This window comes from Vicugna pacos, chromosome X (genome assembly GCF_048564905.1).
Source record: "Vicugna pacos chromosome X, VicPac4, whole genome shotgun sequence".
NCBI classification, from domain to species: domain Eukaryota; kingdom Metazoa; phylum Chordata; class Mammalia; order Artiodactyla; family Camelidae; genus Vicugna; species Vicugna pacos.
In genome coordinates this window covers 84819361-84845199 of record NC_133023.1, presented here as the reverse complement: position 1 = coordinate 84845199, position 25839 = coordinate 84819361, and the positions used below count along the sequence as shown (strand labels likewise).

General features: G+C 34.2%; 1 long non-coding RNA gene across 1 annotated transcript in view; it reads right to left on the bottom strand.

Annotated features, from left to right (window-relative positions):
- Positions 1 to 25839, bottom strand: part of LOC140691876 (uncharacterized) — a 457385-nt gene that overhangs the window by 86072 nt on the left and 345474 nt on the right. The window lies entirely within an intron of this gene.

Here is a 25839-nt window from a genome sequence, read left to right as displayed (position 1 = left end):
ATTATCCTGAATTATCACAGTGGGTCCATAAAAGTGGAAGACAGTGGTAAAAGAAAGGAGTCAAGGGACTCACCTTATCTTTGCTAGTTTTGACTATGGAAGCAGGAGGCTATAGGGATTGAACATGTCTTCTTGAAGCTAAGAAAGGGCAAGAAAGTGGGTATCCCCTAGAGCCTACAGAAAGGAATACAGCCCTACTGACATCTTTATCCGAGTGAGATCCATGTTGGACTTCCATTCCAAAAAATTCTAAGATAATAAATTTATGCATTTTAAGCTGCTAAGTTTGTCATAACTTGTTAAATCATCAATAGAAAAGTAATACACTGTACAAGGTACATTAATTGATAAACAACTCATTAAGAACCTCCTTTGATTAAAGTACTGTTAGAGGCCTAGGATGAATGCTAACAAGGGGAAAAAAAAAAAGATGACCCCTGACCCCATAGGGGCACAGGGGTTCTAGCCCAAAAGAGGAAAGAAGTCTTGAAGGCATATCTCAGGTTCACAAGTCAGTATTTTTGGATCTTATCGTCTAGAATTCTGTTCCTATTATTGTTTCCTGGACACTATTTTCAGGCCCTCTTCCTTCTTAACTCTCACCACTCTCTGAGCAGCCTCATTTCTGCTGAGAGCTACATAGCCCTGTGCCCAACCACTTCTCCTGTTACTTCCTGTCACGCTCTCCCAAGTTGGTTACAGACCTTCATTAACACAAACCTCTAAGAGCAGTGTCTCGGTTTCTAAGATTTTCTCTAACGAGGCAGTAACCTATTTATTGATAAGATCATGTCTTTTCCTCTACATTCTTTGCCATGAAAGAATACCACCTCAGTATAAGTGCTCAAGGCATTTTTACTCAATTAGTGCATGCCACCAAGTATCATTAGTACAGAGACAGAATGCAGGTTCAAAGGAGACAGAGAAACCTGAGCAGCAGGTAAGAAACTTAAGCCAAGGCCTGATGATGACTTTAAAGTTATGGAGTTTGAGGCTTGGTACAATTCGTGATAGTGATAGGAAGGCTAGACAGGCATCACAGGTTACGTGGAAGGGCAGGGGTAGGATTTATAAGGAAACAGATTTAACTGGATTTGTGGATCATCAACCAGTTTTGTGCAGTGAGGTCACAGATTAGTAACTGTGGAGTGTTCAAATGTATTAAACAACCACTTTGATACCTTCTCTGACACCTGGTGAATAATATCTAATTCCTACTCTCAACAAAAGTTCAGGGGTCAAGACACATATCCAAATAAGTGTGACAAATGATGTGGGTCATAGAAAAGGAATAAAACATGAGCCTCTGGAGTCAAGAGGTGAAAAGTTTTCTGTAATATAGCTTCTAGTAGTTAATGCTACCCACTATGCAGAGAACAGTTTTATAAAATTATAAATTTTATTATCTCTCCTAATAAAATTTATATTCTGGTTTCTGAGTATCTATCCCAGAAAACTCCTCATGTAGGACCCAAGAGAAAATGTCCAAGGCTGTTCTTCACAGCAATTCAGTGAAAGTGGATAGTTGGAGACTAGGTGTTCATCTGTGGGGGCACATATAAATAAACAAGGGTGTTTATTCACTCTGAAGTACCAGCACATAGTTCAGAGCAATGAGTTAAACAACTGAACATATAAACAGCAGCATGGACACAGTTTATCACATTGATATACACAGTGGAAAATTTACAGTTGAAATGGTGTGGTACCTGGATTTGCTTTACAAATACTCTTAACAAAAATACAGAAATGAGTAAGGGACTGGATAAAATATGAACAGTAAAATTTTGATAACTGTTGAAGCTGGGTAATGCAGACACCACCAGTTTATAGTCTTTGAAGAAATATCTATTCCAGACCTTTGTCCATTGCTTATTGTACTAAAATACATGTAACATAAAATTCATCAGTTAAATTCATTAACTATATTCACAATGATGTATATTCACCATCACTATTTAATTCTATAATGTTTTCATCACCCAAATAGCAAAAACATACCACTACTGTGAATACAAGTCAAAAAACAGTGAGGAAATATCCTTAAAGCACTTAAAGAGTTAAATAGAAATATCAACCAAGAATTCTATACCCAGTGAGAACTTATTTCCAAAATAAAACTTTAAACTTTGTTCAAGATTTGCAGATACTAACTACTATATGGAAAATACATAAACAAGTTTATATTGTATAGCCCAGAAAACTCTGTTCAATATCTTGTAGCAACCTATAATGAAAAATATGAAAACCAATATATATATGTGTATATATATGATTGAACTATTATGCTGTACACCAGAAATTGACACAACATTGTAAACTTCAATTAAAAAAAGAAAAACTTTCAAAAGTAAAATAATTCATCACCAATAGACCTGCATTACCAGGCATGTTAATAGAATTCCTTCAGATAGAGACTGGCCATGGGAATATGAATCTATACAATAGGGTGAAGAACACTGAAAAACCATAAAGATGGTTTTTCCCCTATTTTTAAAATCTTTTAAACACAGAATTAAAAAGCAAATGAGATAACAATGTTTGTAGGATTTAAAATGCATGTAAAAGTAAAATAAATGGCAACAATAGTGCAAACGTCAATAGGAAGTAAATGAATGTATAGTTATAGGGATGCTATTCACAAAGTATAATATCACATAAAGGTGCACTCTGAGAAGTTACAGCAGTATGCTATCAACCCAAGAGGAACCACTAACGTATTAAAATAAACAATGATAGGACAAAAAAGAGAAAGTTGAATAATGAAAAATAATTAGTTCCGAAGGATTTTAAAAAAGAGGAAAAAGGAATCAAGAGTACAGAGAGAAAAAATAGAAAATATACAAAATGTTACACTTAATCTTATTAATGATCACATTAATTGTAAATGGCCTAAATACCCCAATTAAAGGCAGAAATTATAATACTGAATTAAAGGGAAAACAAAAAGCAGGATCCAACTATGTGATACTTATAAGAAGTATACTTCATATATAAAGACAAACATAATTTAAAAATAATAGGATGGAAACATATTATGACAATACCAAAAGGAATCTGGAATGAGTCTATTAGTATAATATAAGGTAGACTTCAGTACAAAGATTACTCTGTATATTATATTAAAACATAAATATATATTATAGTATAAAATTAATAATACTATATTACTAGGAATAAAGAACGTTATTTTAAAATAATAAAAGAGTCAATTTATCAAGAAGGCAGAGCAATCATAATAGCATATTCAATTAATTAACAGTTATAAAATACATGAAACAATGATAGAGTTAAAAGAAGAAAAAGAAAAAGACAATTATGATTGGAGATTTAAATTCAAATCTCTCAATAATTGTCTCCATAAGTTTTTGAACAAGTAGACAGAAAATCAGTAAAGATATAGAAGACATGAAACACAATATAAATCAAATTGACCTAATTGATGTTTATACAACACTCCATCCAGAATAGTAAAATATTTTTCAAAGTACACATAGAACATTTACCAAGACAGATCATATTCTGGGCCAAGAAAACAAGTATCAATAAGTTTTAAAAGATTCAAATCATATATAAAGTATCTTGTATACCCACAATGGAATTAAATTAGAAATCAATGACAAAGATACACTGTTTCATCATTTATCTTTTCCATTAAATTTAAAATATTAAACCTGCTCCTATTTAAATGCTACAACTGCGTATGTAGAAAAAAATCACAAAGAATCTAAAAATGCTCCCATAAGTAATAACAGCAATAAGAATCTAAAAACATCCCTAGAAGTAGTAAGTTCTTGTTAGGTCACAAAAAACAAGGTCAAAGTACAAAAATCAGTTTATTTCCATATACTAGCAATTAACAGTTGGAAGCCAAAATTTCTTTAAGTACAATTTACAATAGCCTCAAAAAAATAAATGTTAGGAATAAATATCAGTAAATATGTGCTGGAACAGTATGTAGGTATCTACAAAATGCTGATGAAAGAATTAAAGAAAACCTAAACAGAGAGACATCATGTTCCTATAATATGAAAACATATATAAAGATTGAATATATTCAACATGCACATTCTGTCTAAATTCATAAATTTAATGTAATTCTAACAGGGTTATTTTGTAGCTATAAACAAGCTTATTCTAAAATTTAAATCTTTGTAGTTATAAACAAGCTTATTCTAAAATTTACATGAAATAACAAAGAGGCAGGTGAACCAAAAATTATTTTTAAAAATTACAAAGCTAGAGGGCTTACATTACTCTTATTTTAAGAGTTAAAGCTGCAGTATTCAAGACAGTTTAGTATTGGCAAAATGGTTGAAACACAGAGTAATGAAACAGAAGAGACAGTTCAGAATTAGAGAAAAAACACATTTAATGAATTTTTGACAAATGCGTAAGGACAATTAAAAAAAGAAAGTATTTTCAACAAATGATGCTGAAATAACCCTACAGCAAATCACTGATCTTTCACTAGTGATTGTTCTTAGATATTATACAAAAAGCATGACCCATCAAAGAAACGAATCAACAAATGAGAATTCATCAAATTAAAAAACTTTAGATGTGCAAAATACACTGGGAAATAAATGAAGAGAATAGCAACATACTGGGAAAAAATATTTGCAAATTACTTATCTGATCAAGTACATTTTTGCAGAATAGAAAAAGAGCTCTCAAAACTCAAAAATAAGAAAACAAGCTCAGGGAAACCGTCAACAGAATGAAAAGACAACCTACTGAATGGGAGAAAATATTTGCAAATGGTATGACCGATAAGGGATTCATATCCAACGTTTATATATAACTCAACATCAAAAAAACAATTTGATTAAAAAGTGGGCAGAAGAACCAAATAGACATTTTACCAAAGAGGAAATGCATATGGCTGACAGGCACATGAAAAGATGCTCAATATCACTAATCAACAGGGAAATGCAAATCAAAACCTCAATGAAATATCACCTCACAACTGTCAGAATGACTATCATCAAAAAGAACACAAATAACAACTGTTGGCGAGGATGCAGAGAAAAGGGAACCCCTGTATACTGCTGAAGGGAGTGTAAATTGGTGCAGGCACTATGGAAAACAGTACAGAGGGATTCCTCAAAATCTGAAAATATAACTACCATATGATCCAGCAACTCCACTCCTGAGTATATATCCAAACAAAAAACAAAAAACAAAACAAATTCGAAAAGATATATGCACCCCAATGTTCCTAGCAGAATTACTTATAATTGCCAAGGTATAGAAGCAACCAAAGGGTCCATTAAGAGATGAATGGATGAAAAACATGTGATATAGATACATAATACACAATGGAATACTATTCAGCCATAAAAAGAACAAAATTTTGCCATTTGCACCAATGCAGATGGAATTGGAGGGTATTATGCTGAGTGAAATAAGTCAGATGGAGAAAGACAAATATGATATCAATTACATGTGCAATCTAAAAAATACAACAAACTAGTGAATATAACAAAAAAGGAGGTTCATAGATACAGACAACAAGCTAGTAGTTATCAGTGAGGAGGGGTGAGGGGCAATTTAGGGATGGGGAGTGGAAAGTCCAACTATTGGGTGTAAAACAGGCTACAAGGATGCATTGTACAACACGGAGAATAGAGCCAATATTTTGTAATAACTATAAATAGAAAGTAACCTTTAAAATTTATAAAGGAATATATGTGTATGTATGACCAAAATATTATGCTGTACATCAGAAATTGACCCAATACTTTAATTAAAAAATGTTGTAATTGTATAAAAATTTTTTTAATTTAAATAAAAATTTTAAGAGCATAAAATTGAATAGATGCTTCTTCAAAGACCATATCATCCATTGAATCTGTGCTTTGATATTCCCTATCAATTTTGGAAAATTCTTGGCCATTACCTCTTCAGATATTGTCTTTGTTGTACAGTTAAAATGGGTAATTTTATGATATGTAAATTTTACTTAAATGAGGTTATTAAAAATTACTGAGAAATATTAAAGAAGACCTCATTTAATGGGAGCAATATATCATGTTCCTGGACTCAAAATTTAAAGACAGTTCTCAAAATAATTGCAAATAAAATCATGGCTGTGTTTTTTGGTTTTGTTTTTGCCTTTTATAAAGAGAGAAACTGATTCTAAAATCAGTATCAAAATTCAAGGTCAAGAAAAATCAATATAATCTTGAACAAGGAGGGATGACACACATCAGAAATCAAAGCTTACTATAAAGTCATATTAATTAAAGCAATAGTAGTGTTGTTGTGGTAAATAGATAAAAATTAACTATGGAACAAAATACAGAATAAAGAAGCAGACCACAATCATTTTCTATTGCTGTGTAACAATCTACCTCAAACTTAGAAACATAAAACAACACCCATTTATCATTTAATGGTTGTGTAGGTCAGAAGTCCAGATGGGCTAAAATGGGTTCTCTGCTCAGGATCTCTTAAGGCTGAAATTATTAAATCGGTTGGGCTGAGGTTTCATCTAAAGGTTTGGAGGAAGAATCTGTTTTCAACCTCATTCATACTGTAGGCAGAATCCAGTTCCTTAAAATGTAGATCTGAATTCCCTATTTCTTTACTGGCTGTTAGCTAGGAGCTGTTTCCTTCATCTCAAGGCTGCCTCTATACCATCTCATTTAACCAGCAATGCCATGTTGAGTCCTTCTCATATTTCAAGTCTCTCAGGCTTTCCCTTCTGCCACCAGTAGGAGAAAATGCTCTGCATTAAGAGCTAATGTGATTAAATCAGGCCCACCCTGATAATCCCCCTATCTGTCCACTGTTTGGTTCACTGTGTCATATAATACAACATAATTATGAGAGAGCTCTATCTTCATATTCACAGATTCCCAGCATTAGTGAGTGGCGACTTGGAGAGTCTTAAAATTCTGCCTGCCACACAGATTCACACATATGTTGCCTCATGATTTTCCACAAATACAACACTACAATGCAGTAGGGAAATAATTTCTTTTCAATAAATGATTCTCAGTTGGATATCTACATAGTAAAAACTGAACCTTGCACATATGAAAACAATTTCACGTGGGTCATCTATCTAAATATGGAAGTTAAATAAGCATCTAGAAAATAACAGGAAAGTGTCCTCATTTCCTTCAGATAAGCAAAGATTTCTAAAGTAGGATATAAATGTACTAAACATAAAACAAAAGGTTGGTAAATTACATTTCATTAAAATTTAAGAATGTCTGTTTATCCAAAGATAACATTAAAACATTGAGAAAGTAAGCAACACAGTGGGAGGAGATATTCGCAATAAATATAACAGATGAAGGACTCATATCCAAGAGCATATTTTTATTAAAACTCCTATATATCAGTAAAAACAGGCAGACAGCTCAAGTTTTTAAGTGGGCATAGGATATGGAAAAGTCCCTAAAAAAATATACGTAAATGGACAAAAATATATTTTAAAACTTCTCAACTTCATTTGCTATCAAAGTAATACAAATTAAAAACACAATGTGTTATCATAACACCTCAATCAGAATGATGCAAACAGGGAAAAATAAAAATTGTTGTGATAGACTGCATTAACAGCCTTAATTCCTTAATTGTTCATCTCTCATCTCTCACCAGATCCACAATCTTTGCCATGGGACATTTCAATTCCTCCTATTAAATTTGTGGAGTATATTTCTCTACCCTTGACTTTGGGTTTGGCCTAATGACTTGCTTTGGTAAAAAGAATAAATCAGAAGTAAATGTATGATATTTTCAAATCTAAGCCGTAGGGCCTTGGGTGTGTTCTGCTGGCCCACATGCATTTTTGCCATCTTCATGAGCAGAGCTTCCCCTGTATAACTGCTGCTCATCCACCCTCTGGTCTGGGCCCCTGAATAAATACACACAGAAGAGATCACAGTCAGTGTCAACTCCAGCCAAAATCACTGTTAAGAGGAGAGCCACTGAGGAGAACCTAACCTATGTCACTTGATAATAAATTATCATTGCTTTAAGCCACTAAGTTTTGTAGTGGTTTGTTTTGCAGAAATAGTAAGCTATCCACAGCAAGTGTTAACGGAGAGATGGAGCAACCAGAATTCTCATATGTTGGTGGCAGGAGTCAAAACTGGTACAACCGCTTAGGCAAACTGGCAGCATCTAACCATGCGTTTGCCTTTCAATCCAGCAACACCAGTTCAGAAATGCAAATATACACGCACCCCCTGACATGCACAAGAGGGATCACAACAGCACCATTCAGACTGCAAAAATGGAAAACAATATAATGCATAGATATATTGTAGTACATTCATATATTCAAATACTATAAAGCAATGAAAAGCGATGAAGACAGCATGGATGAACCTTACAATTCTAACTCTGAGCCAAGGCAGACAGACACAAAAGCATATACACTGTATGATTTTATTCATATTAAAGTTAAAATTTTGGCAAAATTAACAGAGGCTTACAGAATACTGGTTATGCTTTGGAAGGGTAATGACGGGGTAGAGGGAGCTCAATAAAGAGGCTTCTACAGCATGGACTATATTCTGTATCTTGCCCCGGCTGGCGGTTACATGGAAGTGTTCACATCGTACAAATTCACGAAGCAGTGCACTTCGGATTTGTGCACTTTTCTGTGTTTATGACCCCTTCCCCTGTCTTCTTCATAACAAACTCACACTAGACTATAGTGATTTTATCAAGTTCTTTACTTAGTGGTCATGTGTACTTCAAAATAGTAGCACTGTGAGAACAACAGAAATTGTAAGTTTATATTAGACTTGATCATTCTGTTCTATTGCACAATGGAAAGGCCTTCCAAACTGGGAAGATGTCCCATATGAACTTTTTAGTTCCATCAGCTTCCCTTTGCTATCTCTTTTCTCATTAACCATTCCTTTCTACGCAGCCCCTTCTTTAAAGTTCCCACGGACAGTCCCCTGCTGCTCTTACCTTGGGAAACTCCATCTTTACTTACAAGAAGAGAGTTCTCCTTCCCTTAATCACTTCCTGTTTTTTTGCCAACTGGAGAGTCTCTGGCTTCAGTTAAGCACTAACAGAGACTTTCATCCACACAGACATCATTGCTCTTGGAGGGGTCATACGCAGACCCTAAGTCCCTTTAAGAGTCAAAGTGGGTAGTGTCGTCTCAGTTCAGCCTCTCCACCAGTGAGGTCTGCAGCTGATTTCCTCACCAGCTTTCCTAATAGGTGTATAAACTTGACCATGTTGAAATTTATTTTTTCTAGGAGTTAATAAACCAATTTAATTTCAAACAAGCAAGGAATATTTCTCATGCTAACTTGAGCGTGACCTTGCATTCCTTTCAAACAATAAACAAAATTAAAACAAGCTCATGCATTATTTTACTAAAGACTTCCTGAGCCATACTTACATGTTAAGAGCCACAACACAAAGCTCTCTCTTTACATTCAAAAGACTTGGTGCCAGCTCAGTTTATATTCTTTTTCATTTAAATTTCCCTCCCACATAGAAGCATGGAGATATGAGGGAAGAGACTTTGGTTTCCGGTTCATATCACCATGTCTTTTCCTTTTTTAAAGAGAGAATCCATGTTTTCTTCAATTATATTGAAAACACAACAGATGGTCTATACATTTTCTTTTGGTTTACTCTACTTAATTTTTTTCAATCTCAACAGAAGGAGCAGCAGACTGACCTTAGTGCCTGTGTTCAAGTTAGTCTTCTCTGCACTATTTCTGTATATATTTTAGTTTTCAGTCACATGAACATTTTGCTTTCCTCATTTTCTTAGGTATGGTGTTATTTCTGGTGTTATATTTGCCTGTTCATTTAAATGGTTATACAAGAAATGCATGTGTCAGATAGGGAGTAGGCTCATATTATCATCCATTAGTGGTTTAAAGAAGTACTTCCCAAACTTTAATATATATGAGAACTGAGGATCTTGTTAAAATTCATATTCTGAGTCAGTAGGTCTAGGGTGGGGTCAGAGATTACACATTTCTAACAAGCTCCAAATGATGCCAATACTGATGGTCCATGTGCCACAAACTGACTAGCCATTATTTGAAGTAGAGACTCTGAAGACAAACTGCTTGGTTAAAATTCCATCTCCTCCACGTACTTTAGCTATGTTAAAAGAAAATTTTCAACAGACAATTTACTGATCTCCTAGGCTTTTGTTCAGTGATTTATGAACCAGGTAGCATCCAATTGTGCAGACAGAAAGGAGTTCTGAGGAGCTGTACAAGGCATGAGATTTTTATAGACCAAAGTGTCAGGAACAAGGAATATATCCTGGGCATTTGCTGGTCAGTTTAAGCAAGGTCACTTTCCTAACGTGGAGCAAAGGGAACTCTTGGAGTTGGGATAGGTAACTTGTGCTGAGCAGGCAAGCACTGACTGGTTGACCCAGGCCTTCCTTTTCTGGAAGAGCCAAGCACAGAAAGTTAGTGAAGTTTTAGGTCTGCTGACATGGGGTTTGGCATGAGCTACTCTATCTTGAGCCTAATCTGATTTCTTTAACAGCTATGTGACTTGGGCAAGTGACTTAGTTTCCTCATTTTTAAAATGGGGATCATAATGGCACCATTTGGAATTTAAAGACTGAAGGAAATAACACACATAAAATACTTAGAAAAGTATCTAAGGAAGTATACAATAAATAAGTCTAACTGAGGCAATTTGAGTTCCATATAAAAAGTAATAATTGTAGAAATAATTACAATAAAGCCTCAGATACTTTTTCCAGAAGTTAAATTATTTTTGTAACTTAGAAGAAATGACTTGTTTCAACCATGGAAAGAAAAAAGTGTGATTTAAAAAAAAATTAATGTCCCAGGCTAATGACAAGGATAAGTGACAAATAGCAGTTAAAGGGAAAGGAACGTTTATGATGCTAGATGCATATGAATATACATACCTACATGTAGCCTTCATTTCAACCTTGCAAGGCAGATTTCCATTATACAGCACATTATACATTATGCTATTTCCATTATGCAGTTGAGGAAACTGAGGTTTAAAGAACTGAAGAAATATGACCAAAGTCACACGGTTAGTAAATGGCACAACCAAGATTTGAATAGATTTGCAAATATATTTCACTATCATCTTAGAAAAATTAACTGGTTTTCTGAAAGAAGTTCCTAATAGAAAGTGAATTCTATGCACATGGATCTCTTAATAATGAAGAGATTCTCAATAATTCCTTCAGCTTCAAATACTTGACCCACCTTCTTATGAACTGCTATCCTGCTGCACCTGCTAGCGTGGCTCTACTAAAGGCACACATGGTCAGCATTTCCATTTTGAATGCTGTAGGGGCACTTTGTAACTCAGCGATAATCAATCAATGTTGGCTGAGGTTTGTCATTAAAGGTCATGACTCAAGAGCAACTTTAAAATAAAAACTCCTTGTAGCCAGCTTAAGTAGGAATAAGGCACGTGAACAGAGGCTGATTCTGCACCTGATTGTACTTCACAGCCAGGTGTCAGACTGGAGTGTTTGCTTTAAGTTCTCCAGAAGGTGGCTGCTGTGTATTCATGCCTGCAAAAAATAAGCAAACTGCAGGAGAAAATAATTACAGGTACAGCTAGCTCAGCCAATGCCCTTATCCAAACATGCTCTGAACATCCACTTCCACGTTCAAAAGATTTATCATGTTAAAATTTCATCACCACAAACACTGCAGATACCAATGCAAGAAAATGAAGGTGAGAACATAGGTCTAAAATAAGTGGTTAATATTCTAACCCTAAAATTGAAGATAACAACTTGCTCATGACTTGAAGAATTTATTAAGTCCAGAAATGTCTAAGCATAAGTTTTAAGTATGAATATCTTTGACAGGAAGCACTGAAAAAAATTCTAAAATTTCAATGAAACCTAGAAGGGTAGCCCTAAGGTTCATCTAATAAAGCCAGTAGTATAATTAGTGCATTATTTGCTAATTTCTGTGGTGTAAATACCCCAACCTAGACTGATTTCACTATGAATGTGACAACACTGAATGCAGAGTTGGGAACAGATGTGTACAGTTGACTCAGTTAAGCTGATGTTAACCTATGGCACACTGATGGCTCAAATCACTAATCTAATCTCCCACTATAGGAAAGTAGAGTAATAAGAGCAAAGTAAACCTAACAAAATAAAAACAGAAGAAAATACTAAAGATTAGAGAGGAAATAAGAAATAGAGAATAATAATATAGAGAAAAATCAATGAAACCAAAGGTTGATTCCTGAAAAAGATCAACAAAATTGACAAATTCTGGCTAGACTTACTATGAAAAAAAGGGAGAATATATATTTTATAAAATTTGAAAATATTAAGGAAATGTTATATGTGACCATTTGACAAAAAAATAAATAACTCAGGAAATGTACAAATTCCTAGAAAGACACAAACCACTGAAACTGACTCAGAAGAAATGGAAAATCTGAACAGATCTATAAAATGTAAAAAAATTAAATCAGTAATTTAAAAAAAAATTCCACAATACAAGAAAGTTCAGCATGGCTTCACTGTTGAATTCCACCAAATATTCAAAGAATAAACACAATCCTTCACAAATTCTTCCAAAAGAAACAAAAATAAAGAGAAGGGAACCTTCTAAACTCATTCTATGAGATTTATGTTGCCCTTGTATCAAAACCAGACAAAAATAGTAGGATAAAAAGCAATAGAGACTAATAACATGAATATTGACACAAAAGTTCTCAACAAAATACTAGCAAACCAAATCAAGAAATGTATCAAAGGATTTTACATCATAAATAAGTGGGATTTATCCCAGGATTGCAAGGTTGATTCAACATTAAAACATCAATATAATAAACACCTTGCAAGAATTAAGGGCAAAACCCACATCATCATCTCAATAGATACAGAAGAAGCATTTGATAAGATCTAGTACCTTTACATAATAGAAAGACTCAAAAATTAGGAACAGGAGTGAATTTCCTCAGCCTGAAAAAGGGCATCTATGAAAACCCACAGCTAACATCATACTTAATAGTTTAACATTGAAATCCTTCCCTAAATTCAGGAACAAGACAAAGATATCAGCTTACACCACTTCTATTCTACATTGCACTGGAAACTCTAGATAGGGTAACTAGGAATGAAAAAAATTAAAACACCTAGTCTGGAAAGGAAGAAATAAACTCTGCAGATTACATGATCTTCTATATAGAAAATCCTCAGGAAACCATTAAAAAAAATCTATTAAATAAATGAGTTCAGAAAGGCTGCAGGATACAAAATCAATTCATCAAAATTAACTATTTCTACACATTAGCAATAAAAAATCAAAACTGCAAGTATGAAATTATGTAAATGTCATTTACAATAGTATAAAAAACAAAATGCTTAGATACATATTTACCAAAAAAAAAAGTAAGATGTTGACACTGAAAAGTTAAAAACATCTTGTATAGATGTATAGATCAATGGAATGAAAATGACAGTACAGACATAAACCCATACATTTATGATCTATTGATTTTTTTTTAACAAGGATGCCAAGACAATTGAAAGAGGAAGAATAACCTTTCCAACAAGTGACACTGGGACAAATGGATATCCACTTGCAAAAGCATGAAATTGGACCCTTTACACCACATCATAAATAGAAAGTAATTCAAAATAGATCATAGATCTAAATATGAGTTAAACCATCAAATTCTAAGAAGAAAAGAAAGGAGTAAATACCCGTGATCTCGGATTGAGCAATGATTTCTTAGATATGCCACCAAAAACACAACTGGCAAAAGAAAAAAAAGCATTAATTGGACTACATGAAAATTAAAAACTTTTCTGCTTCAAAAAAACACCGTTAAGAAAGTGAAAAGACCATTCACATAATGGGAGGGAATTTTTAAAAATCATACATATGATAAGAAGAGAGCTTTTTGAGAATATATAAAAGAACACTTATAATTCAATAATAAAAAGACAACCCAATTAAAATATGGTAATAGATCTGAAGACAAACTGTTTCTTCACTCACAACACTTCTGACACCAAATGTGCAAGTTTTTCCCCACACCAACCAATTTTCCAACTCTCAGGACAGCAATTGGGTGTCCCATAATATAATCTAACATTACTCCAGATAGTTAGCGTCAGACTCCACAGGTTTAAGGGCTCAGTTTAACAAGACTGCCCTTGCTTCAGATGCCAGTCCCAAGTAATGAGTCCCCAGGATATTTCTGTCCATCTTGGCTACAAAGTCAGAGGTTCCTACAACCTCCCCCTAATTAGGATCAATTAACTCAATGTAGAGCCCCTCTCCACAGGATGGGGATGAGGCTGAGAGTTTCAAGATTAAAATCATGGTTTGATCCTTCTGATGACTAGCTCCTATCCTGAAGTTAACCAGGAGCTCACCAAAGAGTTGCCTGATTTGAACAAAAGATGATCCCTATCACCCAGGAAATTCTAAGAGATTTAAGAGATCTGTGTAAGATGTTCCAATCATCCCCATTACTCAGGAAATTACAAGGGTTTAAGGAGTTCTGAGCAGGAACTATGGACAGAGACCAAATATATATTTCTTATTATATCACAAGATTTGATTTGGCTTCTCTCCAAAGAAGATGCACAATTATCAATTAGGCATATAAAAATGTACAAAGTAACATGAATAGACCTAGATATTATCATACTAAGTAAGTTAGACAGAGAAAGACAAATGTCATATGATATCACTTATACGTGGACTCTTAAAAAATTATACAAGTGAACTTATTTATAAAACAGAAATAGACTCACAGGCATAGTAAACAAATTTATTGTTACCAAAGATGAAAACAGGGGGAGGGATAAATTAGGAATTTAGGATTAACAGATACACATTACTATAGATAAAAGAGAAAAACAACAAGGATCTACTGTATAGCACAGGGAACTCTATTCAATACCTTATAATAACTTGTAATGGAAAATAATCTGAAAAAGAATACACACACACATATATATACATACACACACATATACCTGTATAACCGAATCACTTTGCTATATACCTGAAACACTGTAAATCAACTATACTTCAATAAGTTTTTTTAAATGTGCAAAATCATTACTGCTTTGGGAAACGTACATCAAAATCACAATGAGATTGTCACTTCATGCCCAATAGGATGGCTAACATTTCTTTTAAAGACAGACAATAGCAAATGTTAGTGAAGATGTGGGCAACTGGAACCTTCATATATTGCTGGTGGGAATGTAAAATACTTAAGCTCCTTTGGATAACAGTTTCACATTTCCTCAAAATCTTAAACACTGACTTACCATATGACTCAATAGGTATATACCTACTCCTAATATACCCTAAGGCAAATAAAAATATAGGTCCTCACAAATCCTTGTACACAAATGTTCACAGCATACATAACAGCCACAAAGTACAAACCACCAAATATTTGTCAACTGATGGATAAAAAGCATTGCAAACATTTTGTATTGTATATTGATACAATAGAATATTCAACAAAAAATGAACTACTAATACATGCTATAACATCGATGAAACTTGAAAGTATTATTCTATGTTGCATGATTCCATCTATATAAAATGTCCAGAACAGTCAAATCTAAAGAGAAAGAAAAGGTATTAGTGGTTTCATAGGACTGGGGGTGGGGAAAATGAAGAATGGCTGCCAGTGGCTACTGATCTTGGGGAGGATAAAAAAATGTTGTAAGATTAGATTGTGTTGACAGTTGTACAACCGTGTGAATTTCCAACAAAACCCCACTGAATTGTATAATTTAAATGGGTGAACTATATGGCAAGTGAATTGTACCACAATAAAGCTTTACAAACAAGTAAAAGCAGCTAACATTTACTGAGTACTCATTCAATTTCTAATAGTGTGCTATTTCATTTACATTTATTATTTCATCTAAGTCTCATGATAACACTATGAATTAGGTATTATCAATGACCCCTTCTAACAAAAGGGTGAGCTAAGGATCAAAGAAGTTAAGTATTCCTAGGCCCCAGGTCCCATAACTCATAAGTAGTAAACTGAACTTGAACCCATGTTTGTTTGATTCCAAAGGCCATGCCTGCAAGTGAAGTTACCACAGTACACTGTCTGGTCATCAGAAAAAAAGGGTCTCACTGAAAAGTAAATGGACATGGTGAAAGTGTGTAAAAGGGAAAAATAAGGATCTGAGGATAGAGACAAGGAACACTGTAACTTGAGGGCCAAAAGGAGAAAGAATAACTCACAAAGAGGATGAAAAAGATTAATAAAAAACTGAAAGAAGAGTAGCTTCTTGGAAATATATTAAATATATATCAGGCACTTATCACGTGTTAGCACAATAGGAGCTGAGAATAATACAATAATAAACAAGACATAATTGTTGTTCCAAAAATAAACTACAGAAAATAGACAAATAACTTTTCAAAATCATAGCCAAAATTGAGATTTGGCTTAGCCTTTCTAGGCTTCTATTTAATGCTTATCCAAGGATATGTTCACACAGATTTCAGGAAAGACACCCAGAGGCAAAGCTGCTGTGCAGAAAGCTGTCTCTAGCATCCCATTACTCGTCCTTTTCATACTATTCCCTCTCCCAACACACATCCCCTCAAGCCCCTTTAACTTTCTGATGCTTAGTTATCTATTTTTCCCACTTCCACTGTTATCTCGAAAAAATCAGCTATCGGTCTTTTAAATCCCATTGTGAATTAGTTAGTATTACGAGAAAACTTGGTAGAAATTTTTGGTAGAAGTAAGTAAAGAATCTTAGGAAGATTTTTTGAAACATAAAGTGCCCATAATAACATGTTGTTTACTCTGTCCCATTTACTGCTTTACATATATAACTCATGATTTTCAAACTTCTGTAAATACTTTGAGAGCAGGGGCCATATTTTCTATATATCCCAGAGATAGACTATTCTGGGCAGGTGGTGATTTGGGGATAAATATATGCTCAGTACTTGGTTGACTGAATAGTAACTGTTAATTTTTTCTCTCAAGTCTACCTGATTGCTTTCATCTAGTTTTACTGAGATATAATTGGCAGACAGATATGTATTAGTTTACAGTATACAGTATAATGATCTGACATATACTTTATGAATTATCACAAAAAGTTCAGTGAACATCCATCACCTCATATAGATCCAAAATTCAAAAAATAGAAGAAAAATATTTTCCTTATGATGAGAACTCTTAGGATTTATTCTGAATAACTTTCAAATATAACATACACCAAAGTTAATTTTATTTATCATGTTCATTATATCCCTAGTATTTATTTACATTATTCATTGAAAGTTTGTACCTTTAGACTGCCTTAATCCATTTCCCCCTGCCATGAGTCCCCATCTCTGGTAAGCACAAATCTAATCAATTTTTCTATGAGTTTGTTTTTGAATTTTTTTTTTCTGTGCCTGGTTTCTCTCTTTTAAAAAAAAATTTTTTTCATTGCGTTATAGTCATTTAACAATGTTGTGTCAAATTCCAGTGTAGAGCACAATTTTCCAGTTATACATGAACATACATATATTCATAGTCACATTTTTTTTCACTGTCAGTGTTTTTGAATTTTAATTGGCCTACTACACTATGTTAGTTCCTGGTATACAACATAGCAATTCAGTATTTCTATACATTTCAAAATGATCACTACAGTAATTCTAGTTAAGATCTGTCACCATGCAAACATATTACATAATTAATGGTACCACATCATCTGCAAACAGTGACAGTTTTATATCTTACTTTCCAATTTGGAGTTCTGTTATTTTTTTCTTGTCTGATTGCCGTACCTATTACTGTCAAACTAAGTTGAATAAGAGTGATAAGAGTAGGCATCCCTGTGTTCTTCCTGACCTTAGAGAAAATGCTCTCAGCTTTTCACCATTGAGTACGATGTCAGTAGTGGGCTTGTCATATATGGTCTTTATTACATTGAGGTATGTTCCCTCAATAACCATTTTGTTGACAGTTTTTATAATAAATGGATGATGAATTTTGTCAAGAGTTTTCACTGCATCTACTGAGATGATCATATGATTTTGATCCTTCAATTTGTTAACATGGTGTATTATATAAATTGATTCGAGGATATTGAACCATCTTCACATCCCTGGGATAAATCCCACTTGATCATGATGTATGATTCTTTTAACGTTTTGTTGAATTTGGTTTATGGCATTTTGTTGAGGACTTCTGCATGTATGTTCATCAGTGACGTTGGCCTGTAATTTTCTTTTTTTGTGATATATTTGTCTGGTTTTGGTATCAGGGTGATGCTGGACACATAGGATGAGTTTGAAAGTTTTCCTTCCTCTGCAATTTTTTGGTATAGTTTGAGAAGGACAGTTGTGAATTCTTCTCTAAATGTTTGGGAGAATTCACCTGTGAAGCCATCTGTTCCTGAACTTTTGTTTGTTGGGAGTTTCTTTATTACTGATTAAATTTCATTACTGGCAACTGGTCTGTTCATATTTCCTACTCTTCGTTCTACCTTGAGAAATGATACATTCATAGGAATTTGTCCATTTCTTCAAGTTTGTCTATTTTATTGGCAGATAGCTGTTCATAGGAATCTCTTACAATCCTCTGTATTTCTGTGGTGGTGTTGTAACTTCTCTCTTTTACATTGTGATTTTATTGACTTGGTTCCTCTCTTTTTTCTTAACAAGTCTGGCTAAAGGTTTATCAATTTTCTTTATCTTTTCAAAGAACCAGTTCTCAGTTTCATTGATCTTTTGTATTGTTTTTTTAGTCTCTAATTTATGACTGCTCTGATCTTTATGACTTCCTTCCTTTCCTTATATTTGGGTTTTATTTTTTAATAGTTCCTTTAGGTATAGATTAGGTTGTTTGAGATTTTTCTTCTTTCCTGGGGTAGGCTTGCATTGCTATGAACTTCCCTCTTACAACTGCTTTTGCTGGGTCCCATAGATTTTGGATCATTCTGTTTTCATTTTAATTTGTCTCCAGGTATTTTTTGATTTCCCCTTTGACTTCTTTAGTGAACCATTGGTTGTTTAGTAGCACATGGCTTAATCTCCATGTGTTTGTACTTTTTGCAGTTTTTTTCTTGCTAGTCTCATAGCATTGTGGTTGGAAAAGATACTTGGTATGATTTCAGTCCTCTTAAATTTACTGAGACTCATTTTGTGGCATAGCATGTAATCTATCCCGAAGAATGTTCCATGTGCACTTTAAAAGCATGAGTATTCTGCTCCTTTGGGATGGAATCTTCTACAAATATCTATTAGGTCACCTTGGACTAATGTGTCATTTAAAGCCAGTGTTTCCTTACTGATTTTCTATCTAGATGATCTGTCCATTGATATTTTACAGTCCCTACTATTATTGTGTTACTGTAAATTTCTCCCTCTATCTCTGTTAATGTGTGCTTTAAATATTTAGGTGCTGCTATATTGGGTTCATATATATTTATAATTATTCTATCTTCTTGGATTGATTACTCAATCATTATATAATGACCTTCTTTGTCACATATTACAGTCTTTGTTTTAAAGTCTATTCTGTCTGATATAAGTATTGCTACCCCAGCTTTCTTTCCATTTCCATTTGCATGGAATAATTTTTCCATCCCCTTTCATTTTGTCTTTAGATCTGAAGTGAGTCTCCTGTAGGCAGCATATATATGGGTCTTGTCTTTGTATCCATTCAGCCACTCTATGTCATTGGATTAGAGCATTTAGGCCATTTACACTTAAAGTAATTATTGATAAATATATACTTATTGCCATTTTGTTCCTTATTTTTCAGTTGTTTTTATAGATCTTTTTTCCCTTTTTCTTTTATTCTCATCCTTTGTTACTTGATGACTATCTTTTAGTGTTACATTTGGACTCCTTTCTCTGTTTTGTGTATCTATTGTAGACTTTTGGTTTGTGGTTACCATAAGGTTTATGTATAGCAATCTACTTATATACATGGGTATTTTAAGTTTCTGACCTCCTAAGTTCAAACACATTTTAACAATCCTGCATTTTTATCCTCCCTCACATTTACTGTTTTTTTTTTTTGATATAATTTACATCTTTGTGTTATCCCTTTACTACTTATTGTGGATACAGATGGATGATTTTACTAGTTTTGTCTTTTCACTTCCTACTAGCTTTATATGTTGTTGACTTGCTACCTTTGTTAGATATTTGCCTGTATTACCAATTAGCTTTTTCTTTTCATAATTTTCATATTTCTAGTTGTGCCTTTTCTCTCCTACCTAGAGAAGCCCCTTTAACATTTCTTATAAAGCTGCTTTGGTGGTACTGAACTCTTCTAGCTTTTGTTTGTCTGTAAAACTTCTGATCTTTTCATCCAAACAGAATGAAAGCCCTGCCAAGTAGTCTTGGTTTTAAGTTTTTCCCTTTCATCACTTTAAATAGATCATGTCACTCCCTTCCAGCATATAGAGTTTCTGCTGAAAAATCAGCTGATAGCCTTATGGGAGTTGCCCTTTATGTAACTTGTTGCTTTTCCTTTGCTGCTTTTAATATTCTCTCTTTATCTTTACCTTTTTCTATTTTAATTATTATGTGTTTTGGTGTGGTCCTTTTTGGTTTTTTCCTATTTGGGACTCAGCTTCATGGACCTGGATGTCTGTTTCCTTTCCCAGGTTAAGGAAGTTTTTCAGCTATTATGTCTTCAAATATATTCTCTGCCCCTTTATCTCTCTCTTCTCCTTCGGGAACCCCTATAATCTCAATATTAATATGCTTGATGTTGTCCCAGAGATCTTAAACTTTCCTTATTTCTCTTTATTCTTTTTTCTTTTTCCTATTCAGCTTCAGTGATTTCCACTACTCTGTATTACAGCTTACTGATCCATTCCTCTGCATTACCTAATACTGCTGATTCCTTCTAGTATAATTTTTATTTCAGTTTTTTTATTCCTTATCTCTGTTTGGTCCTTCTTTTTGTTTCCTGACTCTTCATTAAAGATTTCTAACTTCTTGCTCTGTTCATCTATTATGCAGCTAAGTTATTTGAGCATCTCTATGATCACTACCTTGAACTCTTTACCAAGTAGATTGCTTATCTCCACTTTACACAGTTCCTCTGGGGTTTTATCTTATTCCTTTGTTTGGAACATATTCCTCTGTCACTTCATTTTGCCTAATTTGCTGTTTTTAATTCTTTCTATTTGGTAGGTTAGTTATGTTTCCCAACCTTAGATAAGAGGCCTTTTATAAGATGGGTCTCAGCAGTGCACTCCCCTCTGGTCACCAGAGCTATATGCTCTAGGGGTGACCACTATGTGGGCTGCATGGGCCCTTCTGTTGTAGTGGGTTGATGATCGGGGGTGGTCAGGTAGGCATGGCTGTCCCCTAGTATGGCTGGTTGCCAGGCTGTGCCTTATGTGGAGGCTGCAGGCCATGGTGGGCAGGAGCAAGTCATGAGGTGGGTGTTCGTGGAGATCTGGGTATCCTAGGGCTAGTGCTGGTCACTGGTGGGCAAAGTCATTTTCTAGAGGGTGTGGTTGTGGGGACAGGAATTCTGGATCTAGTGTCAGCAAGCTGGTGGTTGGTGCAGGTCTCTGACATGGCTGTCTACAGCATCCAAGGTGTCCAAAATTTGATGATGGTCTACTAGTGAATGGGGCTGGATCTCAGGGAAACTGGCTAAGGGGTCAAAGGTGCCTCTGAGCTGGTTTTGGTCTTCTCAGGGTATTCCTACTCTGCCATCTTGAGCACTCTTTCCATATCTGTGTTAATTTTATCTTAATTATATACATTTCATAATATTTCCCAGAGTCAGAAGTAGTTTCATTTATGCCCTTCACCAAAAACCAGAGAAAATTATAATTCCCTTCCTACCACAGTAATGATTTGTAAATTCAACTATTGCCAATTATAGTTTCATTTTTATCATACCAATTCATTATCCCTGATAAGGTCAAAATAATGGACTTTCAAATATACTATACCATTCCCTCTCTCAGAGAAGGGCTTCTTGTATTTTTTTTTTAAGTCTATGCTGTTGAACTAGATCAAATGAGTGTTGCATCCTTTACAGAATGCAGATCGTTTGCAGGTATGTTGTCTAAGACACCCCTTGGGGGACAGGGCAGGAAGAAAACTATGCTCATTATATCTTGAAAACTCTGTTGAATAAGGAATAAATATCTATACACAGTAGGCCAAGTCCTACAGTTCTTTTTTAGGCAAAGGACCCTTTGTACTCAGTAGGAGCTTTCTCTGCATGAGGATTCCTAGCTAAGGAGAGCCTGAACTTAAAATAAAAAATCCCTTACCCCTGCAGGCAAGTCTTCAAACTCAAGTATATAGGGGAAATTAGACACATGGAGTTTCTGGTGAAAAATACCCTTGCTCTGATTGAACATGCTGAAACTTATAATGGAAATTAGCAGCTTACACTTATATACAAAGAAAAGTTTTCAACTCAGAGCTTTCCAGGAATACCAAACGTAAGGAGAAGAAACCTGCGAAGGCAGGAATGTGATTAATATTAACTGCACATTTACCATGTTCAAGGTATCAATATCTCAGTCTCACGAACAAATAATGAGGTAAGGATTATTATCTCTATTTTTTAAATGAGTAAACTGAGGTACAGGGAAGTTCAACAATAAGTCCAAGTCCTTATAATTATCAGGTAGCAGGGACAACATTCAAATACATCCAACAGTCAAGTATCATGTTTCAGATCCAATGCTCATAACATGGAGGTCCCCAAATACCTTGAGATTATAGCTGAGGGTTAGCCCAAGAGGAGAAACAGTGAATTCTCCTGTAAGTTTGAAATAGTTGATTGGCAGGTGAAAGTGGGAAAATTAAAAAATATATAATTTACTTTTTAAAGTAATATTCCTTTGAAGAGTTCTGAGCCTTAAAAATTAAGTTAATGTAACCTGCTCTGCAGAGGACTTTGTGGATACAAAGAGCTTTTACTCATGGAATACCTAAGAAGTTGCGCTTTCTGCATGTTCTATAGCTTCTTCTGGCTTGTAAAGGAAATATTTATCCCATTTCCAACCTCCAATAAATATTGCTGTTAGAAGCTTCTGGAGTTTTCTTTAGGAATGACAGAACAGAATACTAATTTTACCTTAAAGTTATATAAACTCATTGCCAAATGGACAATTTAAGAAATTTGTCTGTTCTCACCTTAGTAAATCTTGCAAGACAGGTATTACCTCACTTCCCATAAAATATAATATCAACTCAAGGCAGACAAATAACATTTTCCATCCATCAGTCAAGTGCTTTCATTTTGCAGTTTTATCTGCTATCCAAAAGCTACTTGTTTACTGGGCACTCTTATCTTTTCTCTGCATGAACTGCCCTTGCAATAAAGCAAGCCCAGGATTTTGACAGTGCATGGAGATTTGGTTTTGATTTGAAACCAAGTCAAGATTTTGCTTTGATTCCCTTCTCTTAGATGCTTATATTTCATACAAAGCCATAATAACAAACCTGGCCTGAACTGTGAGCATGTCTCTCTATTATGGGAAGAAGTAGAAATATCTCCTGAGTAGCTCACCAACAATAAATTAATCTCTGAGTTTGTCAAGGGATTTTCTCAGAGTAATAAATGATCTGATATGGTTGGAATTGCTGACACCTAGTCAAAGCAATATAAAAAGGGAACAGTCTATTGACTCTTCTGAGCATTTCACTTTAGAAATAACACTGAATAGATGTCAAAGGATAAAATGAAGGCATCATCTTTTTCAATTGTCAAATGACAAAGATGCTCTATTTAGGTGGAATTGAGAGGCCCATCTTCCCACAAATCTCTCCCCCACCAGCATATCAGGTTTCCTGAACACTCTGCCATTACCATCTCCTTTCAGTGAACTGCTAGTTCATTTAAGTTAAGATTGTATTACCTGAGAAAGTTACGTATCTCTCTTCCGTGTCACCATTATACACTGTACCTCCCTCTCTCATGCCATTTATAATCCTGCATCATGATTGTTTATAATCTGACTCTCATATAAACTCTTAGATCCTGGGCGAAAGAGACCAATCATACTGCATTTCCGTCGCCTAGAACAGTAATAAAGTCTACTACGTCATTTATTTACATAGTAAATATTTCAGGAATGTGCACCTGAATAGAGAGATGAAGAAGTAATGAAGATATGAACTACAAATTAAAATGGCAAATTACAATTATTTATATTAAGCCATTATCACCCAAAAGCACAAAGTAAGACACTAAAACAAAGGTGGCAAACTGCTCACTTTTCAAGTTACACGTAGCCCATGGATGAGCATACAGTGTAATCCAGAACATTCTTTAAAAAATTGGTTGCTGCTATTGAAAAACCAGGAGATTACATTAAAAAAAAAGAAGAAACTGTATGTCTAACTTTTCATGAGAAGTTAGAGGATAGATCAAAAGATTAATCAATATAGGAGCAATATTCCTATCATCTGTTGTCCCCATTAGAAGTGGCATAGGGTTTCCTTTTGTTTACAATCCCTATGTGACCCATTTGATTTGTAAGCTGCCTAGCCAATGTAACTACTTGAGATTGTATCTTGAAGAAGATACAAGATAAGTATGTTATCTATGAAGGTTAGGAGGGAGAGAAGAGAACAGGTCACTGAATTAAAAGGGCATGAGTGAACAGCAACCAAAGTCAGAACTACCATCACCCGCTGAGGGCACTGGGCATACTGCATAAAGGAGCAGCAGTGCTAAAGAAAACCTTTGCATTACTTCCAAATTTGTTTAAGAGTCAACCTGATAAAGAGGGATGACCAAAAGACCAACTGTTAAAATATCTTTCCTTATGGACTATGATTTAATAGTCAGACTAACTTAGAATGTCACACAACAAACATTATTTTCAATGAAGAGAAGGTTTCAGTTAATGTTGAAGCTGAAAATAGAGAAAGTGGTTCAGATGGTGTTTGCCCAATTGAAGAGCCAATCAGTAATTCCTTTTCATGAACCTTAGAATATAATTTTGCTTTCTTCCACTGACATGCAAATGTATTATTTCAACTGCACAAAAGATACACAAAGAAAGAAATTCAAACATTATGTATCCTAATACTAGGGGTATAACATGCCAAGTGAATTTTTTTATAAAGCTTTTGTTTCAGCCATTGTTGAATAAGACAGCTGTTTCTATTTATCCAGGGTTTTTTTTTATTTCTTTCCTAATTTTTTTGAGGAAACCTGGTGACTGTGATTATAGCAGAATGTCCTAAATCATATTCAAAATAGCAACATTTTCCTTTTAAGTATCATTGACAAATGCAAAGTGTTTCTACAACAAAGTTAATGCTTGTTAAAAGCAATAAGCACTAAGGAAACCGTTTCTACATATTAGTTTTTTTCCTATTTTTTGGCCAAAAATTTCAACAAAATATAGCAAACTAAAAAATGTTAGAAAGTTAAAAATAAATGTTTGCATCAACAAGATTTTAGGATACTTCCATATACTATTAAAACTAGTAATGTTTCTATGGAAGAACCAAATATACTACTTTCAATGTGAAATGATTTGATTAGTTTCCTCGTTACTATCAGTGGCTAAACAAAACAAGAAAGGTGAGGTAGATGGTTGAGAGAAGAGAACAGATATTCATGTATGAGGAAAAAAAATTAAGACTATAAATATATTTAAATGTATTCTAAACTTCCTACTTTTTTCTATTCTTTAAAAAATTAATAAGCTTCCCTTAAATAACTAAATAAAAGGCTATACTATTTGTTACAGTTGAAGTAAGGAATGTTCTTTCAAAATCCCAGATGTTTATTAAATACCACCTATTTTCTAATAATAACAGAAATAATATTTCTTGGGCACTTACTAGGTACCTTTCTAACTTGATTTTCTAACTTTTACATAAATTAATTCATGTTATC